The sequence below is a fragment of the Lethenteron reissneri genome, chromosome 18, assembly GCF_015708825.2.
Source record: "Lethenteron reissneri isolate LAM-NWPU_2019-01 chromosome 18, ASM1570882v1, whole genome shotgun sequence".
In the NCBI taxonomy this organism is placed as follows: Eukaryota; Metazoa; Chordata; class Hyperoartia; order Petromyzontiformes; family Petromyzontidae; genus Lethenteron; species Lethenteron reissneri.
Window position 1 is genome coordinate 8,830,196 of NC_083796.1, and position 6,078 is coordinate 8,836,273.

The 6,078-nt window shown below is 39.1% G+C and overlaps 1 long non-coding RNA gene across 1 annotated transcript; it reads left to right on the forward strand.

Moving 5' to 3' along the window:
- The first annotated feature begins 2,171 nt into the window (after positions 1-2,171).
- LOC133343593 (uncharacterized) lies at positions 2,172-5,749 on the forward strand. Its single transcript, XR_009755268.1, has 3 exons — positions 2,172-2,378; positions 2,564-2,683; positions 3,377-5,749. It is a non-coding gene; the product is annotated as an uncharacterized LOC133343593 (long non-coding RNA).
- The last annotated feature ends 329 nt before the right edge of the window (positions 5,750-6,078 follow it).

The window sequence follows — 6,078 nt, forward strand, 5'->3', positions numbered from 1 at the left end:
AATAAAAAAACACTAATGTGGATTGTAGCCTGGTAATTAATTTTGGTGAGTGTACTGTCAGTCTGTAATGTAGACTGTAGCAATGGTTATTAAGCTGGGTGAATGTACTGTACTGGCAGTCTATAATGTAGACTGTAGCCTAGTTCTTAACCTCGGTGAACGTACTGGCAGTCTATAATGTAGACTGTAGCCTGGTTCTTAACCTGAGTGAGCGTATTGGCAGTCTATAATGTAGACTTATTCTTGTTTTTTTCGGTAATAAAAATAAAAACCACGATGTTTCGATCACAACACAACACAAGACGATCGCTGTGTTGTGATCGAAACGTCGTAGTTTTATATATTTTTTCTTTTATTTCTACGTAACTTTACCGAAAGAACCAAAGAGTAGGATTAACAAGTTCGACCATCGACCCCGACTGCGAAAACTTAGCAGGCCTCTCCTGAAAACGAGACTTGAAACACAGAGTTTTTCCTGGGTAAATAAGCGAAATAATTACAAATAAATAAAATCGCATGTGCATACCAAGGCAAGGTGTGAATGTAGTATTTATTTCACACGTAAAAACATATATTTCCATGTATCATGAACAAGAGGGCATTTTTTTATATTTGTCGATTTGTCTCTTGATGCTTTTTTTGTCTTCAGAATTGCAGCTTTATTTTCCAGCTTGTGTTTTTCATAGGTATTGCTGTGGCAATATTTACAAAACAATTACATTGGTGAACATAAGCGATGAAGCGAGGCGACAGGCCATTTAATAACGTTAATGGTGCACATTACAACCACACTAAAACTCTAGTCTGTACAAAAAAAATCTACAGACGTCATATTGCATTCAAATAGCATTCTGTCCAAGGCAACTTTCAAAATACCAGTTCACATTGTCTGTGTCCTGATATAAATGGATTATGAGAGATTATTCCCCAGGCAAATTATATGATACTCATCTGCTAATCGTATTTTATGTCAAGGTCGACAGGAGCTCATTAGGCCAGGTCACAGTGGAGGCTTAGAAGCAATGGCATTTTGCCCGTGTCTATGAGCACAGCATGCACCAGTAATTGATCACTGAGGTCAGGAATAAGGAGAGAGAGAGAGCTGCAAGTATGTTTACTTTGTATGTATTGAAAACCTTGATAACTATGGTGTTTTGTAAAAACATGTTTTTTGTTGGATTTAGTGGATAATACAGAATCAGGAAAAAGTTCTTGACTTTCCTTAAAAACCATATCCAAAACTCATTATCGCTTCCTTGCACACGTGGCCACTGTAAGGCCACGTGTGGTTTGGTAATTTTATATGAAGAATTGTACTCCACATTAAGGGCGGTTTTGCGGGAAGTGCCACACCCAGCTGCCTTTTTCTTCCCAGTGGTGATGTTCACACATCACAGCAGTGGACAATTGCATTACAATTCCTGAAGTAAAAGTGTCCCCTTTGTTCACGCATCACTTCGTATATGTTATGGAACTTAAGCACTGGTGCTCAATAAAGGCTGACTTCACGTAGAGGAAACAGACCGAATACCATCTTCAAACTCCACGTGCCATTCATGTACATGACCAACCATATGTATGTATATATATTATATAAACACATATTTGGCATGGACATATAAGAAACATCTATATCATGTTTTGCTGTGGCATAATTAAATGTCACATACACAGACATTATATATATATTGCGGTAGAGCCAACAATAAAAAAAATACTAATTTTCACGGCATTTTTTTTTTCACGTGCATAAATTATAGCATTTCAAGTTATGCGTAATCAAATTGTCAATGCACCAGTTGCACATAGCATAGTTTAACTGCAAATGAGGCCACGCACTGCTTTAGTAAATATAGATCAGCTGCCAGTAAGGGTTATTTTTCTGCCTACGTGACTTTACCAAAATAACCAAAGAGTATGGATTCCTGCAGTCACGAAAGCTTCAAATAGAGAATGGCTCTTATTCCCCATAAACTTTGCTATTGTGATCAGGACAGTGATATTTTAAATGTACCTATTTTCCAGAACATTCCAGATATATTCAGTGCTGAGTAAACTTGGAGTAACTTATAGAACATTCTATAACTTTCCAGTAATATAAATAGTAGGATAAATACAGGGGCCTTAAGCCCACCAGTTCAGTTTAGTTCCAGCTGCCTAAGTGGATCTATATCTGCATTTTTCTGAGATGGCATCAAGAGGCTGCAAGCATCCGGCAGACACAGTTTGCTGTGTCTGCGGCCAATTTATCAAGACAAGAGCGAAAAAGTACTCTGTGGAAGCATCTGCTAAGATGTGTGAGGTCTACAAGGCATATTTCGGCATGCCTGTTCGGGGATCAAGACACACCTGCGAGCAATGAAAAAAAACTCTGGAAGGTAAGATGGACAAGTGTTGCTCGGAATTTTATGTTACAAAATTTGTAAAAAAAAATTGTAAAAGTTTTTAATTTTAAAATGTTTTACAATTTTCAATGTTATTGAAAAAAATATATCATATATGAAAAATGTTGCGAGGATCTCTTAGACATTAGTCATGGGTGAAATAAATGTATTTTTTGTAGGATGGTACAGAGGGGAAAAGAGAGCCATGAAGTTCGCTATCCCAAGAATTTGGTGGGAACTCACTGACCACTCAAGCAACTGCTACTTCTGCATGGTGGACCCTTATAAACGTCGGACTGGTAAGAATGTACTCCTATCACGTATCCAGACTTTCCTTCATCCATCGCCTCGGTGTCATACTGCCATGAGCTCTCCATACCCACTCCTTCGAAGAGATAGCAGCCTTCTTTATAAGAGAGCGAAAAGTCAGAGAGTGAGGAAGACGTTGTAGAATAGATGACAATTTCAGAGGTGTAGATGAGGAAAGAAACCCATACTACCCCAACCAAAAAGACCTCAACGACTTGATCAGAGATCTTGGTCTCACCAAGTCCAATGCCGAGCTTTTGACGTATAGACTCAATCAGTGGAAATTGTTGGATGAACGTGTGCAAGTCGCAGATCAGAGGAAGCATCACCAACCTTTTTGCAGCTTCCCCGCCCCTCAAGATGGGCTTTGCTTCTACCACAATTTGACTAGTCTGTTCGAGGCAATCGGAATCGCCTGTAACCAGAATGAATGGCGCCTCTTCATTGACAGCTCATCCAGGAGCCTCAAAGCCGTGCTGCTCCATAATGCTAACAAGTACCCGTCTCTTTCCCTGGCTCACTCGGTGCACCTCAGAGGATTGCTACAGCATCAAGACCTTGCTGGACGCCTTGAAGTATGAGTACGACTGGGAGGACATCAGAGACTTCAAAATGGTGACATTCCTGATGGGTCTCCAAGGCGGCTTTACTAAGTTTCCTTGCTATCTTTGTCTTTGGGACAGCAGGTACACCAGGGCGCACTACCACAGGCGGGACTGGCCACAGCGGACCGAGTTCTCTGTGGGGAGGAACAACGTCAAGTGGGAGCCGCTGGTGGACCCCCGGAAGGTGCTGATGCCACCACTGAACATCAAATTGGGCCTTATGAAACAATTTGTCAGAGCTGTAAATAAGGAGTCGGCAGCCTCCAAGTACTTGTAGATTTGAAGCTTTCGTGACTGCAAGGATTCATAATCTTAGTTTTTTCGGTAAAGTCACGTAGGTAAAAAAATGACTTCTTCCCTAAGCTGTCTGAGGCAAAGGTCAAAGCCGGTGTCTTCGTCGGACCACAGAAAAAGAAGATCCTGGAGTGCAATTAATTCCACAAGAAGTTCACTAGTAAGGAGAAAGCGGCTTGGGACAGCTTTGTCGCAGTGGTTCGTGGATTCCTGGACAATTACAAGGTCGAAAACTAAGTGGAGTTGGTTGAGACTCTGGTGAAGAACTATGGCACAATGGGCTGTAGGATGTCCCTCAAAGTCCATATCCTTGATGCTCATCTTGATAAAGGAGAACATGTGAGCGTACTCGGAGGAACAAGGCGAGTGCTTCCACCAGGATATACTGGACTTTGAACACCGCTACCAAGGACAGTTTAACGAGACCATGATGGAAGACTACATTTGGGGGCTGAATCGTGAAAGTGATTTACAGTATAATCGTGAATCTCGAAAAACTACTCAATTTTAAATATTTTGTAGTAATTTTTGCATTACTTTAGTATAAATACTTGTTAATTTTGATTGATATGTTGTTTTTTCTGACTTTATTTGAAGGAAAAGACACAAATTCGGCCATTTTCTCATTGAAAATAGATACATTTCAAAATATCACTGTCCTGGTCACAAAAGCAAAGTTTGTGGGGAATAATAGCCATTTTCTATACTTTTTAAGCATAAGCAATTACGAAATAACACTTACTACCCAGAAACAAAATTGTGTTACACAGTGTTATCTGCAATGTTTTTTTTACGTGCAGATAAGAAGAGTAAAATCGTCCATAACCCTGCGAATAATAGGATATGTGTGTCCTGCATATCACTGTGGGACAAGAGGAGTAATTTTTCTCTTCTTGGTTCTTTCGGTAAAGTCACGTAGAAGGGAAGTAATAAAATAATAAAAATAAAACATAATAAAACAATTCTCACGACGTTTCGGCCACAACGCAAGCAGCCGTCCTCAGGTGAAAACCAGGTCCGTCGAGGCGACAGAGTCTGAATGAAACAGCACACGAGCTTGGAGCATATATATAAGCTGGGCGCATTGACAAAGGAATTACTTCCCTTCTACGTGACTTTACCGAAAGAACCAAGAAGATGAATCCCTGCAGTCACGAAAGCTTTAAGAGGAGTAATTCTCTCAAATAATTTTCATGGCCAATATTCTTTTAATATACGACGTATAATTAAAAAGCATGCAAAAATGTGATTTAAAAAAAGGAAAATCTGAATGTGAGGCTAATTATTATTTGCAGGTGCTTTATACAATGACAAGCATATCATTGGTTCAGTAATTGGTGGGTAGTATAGAGTGTAATTATTATGATTATATCAAAGAAGCCTAAGTCTCATTAATATTTTCTCTTATATTTATGTAATAATATTGACTGGATAATCAAGTTGTATTGTGTGCATTTGGAATATGTTCTTGAGCATTTTGATTACGTATATCGACATTTTGATTTTCATTTTAATCAATTTGGACCATTTTGAAAGCGTAATTCTGTATTATCCATGTTATCTGTACCACAAATATCTGTCCTTTACCACTAATGCTTGGATATCTTCTACACAATGTATGTCTCTCACATGTGTCTATATGAGCGCTCCAATTCCGATTTATTCTCGCTGTACAGTTAATGGATTTGAACTGGCTCCATACTCCATCAGTTGGGGCTTGCCATCCAAGCTAATAAATGATTCTTGACAGCACATTTAAACAAAATGTCCAGAGCCTACCATGCTATGTGCACACACTGCCTAGAAAAACATAGCAAAGTAGTGCATCTTCAACACCCAAGAAAATTGATATTCAGTTTGTATGGTGAATAGAGAAAAGAGAGAACATGAAACAGAAGTTGTGGTCTCAGAACGAGGAGGTGATCCTTCAACGCTGGACAGAGCAAGATTTCTGATAAGTGTTAATTGCATTTTTAAACAAGAAGCAAAAGATAATTTTCTCAGCAGACACGTATTTGATTTGCATATAGGTATGAACACGTATATTACAGCTTAATATGGCCCTGCCGTTTTAAGGAATATCCTAGCAGTAAGCATTCTCGTTTTTAAATCCTTTATATTAAGTTCGCTTGCTTGCTTGCTTGCGTGCTTGCTTGCTTGCTTACGACCGTGCAAATCTTTCAGTCGTTTTTTAACCCACTTCCCGTGATCCAATCGAGCTGACATTTTGCACACAGACTCGTTGTGCAAGACAATTAATGTTTGTGAAATTTTTTTTTCTCCAAAATTTTATATTGTTTAGGGAAAACAAATTAAATATTTAATTACCAATTGCTTAATACTGGCAGACAATCATCTGACCCATAGGTGGCAGCCATCTCAAGCCAGAGGACGAGAGGACTCTCGCCGCCACGCATATAAAGGATTTATAGTGAAAAACTTTGTTTTTACGGGTTATACTTGTTTTAAAATAAAATTATGCCTGA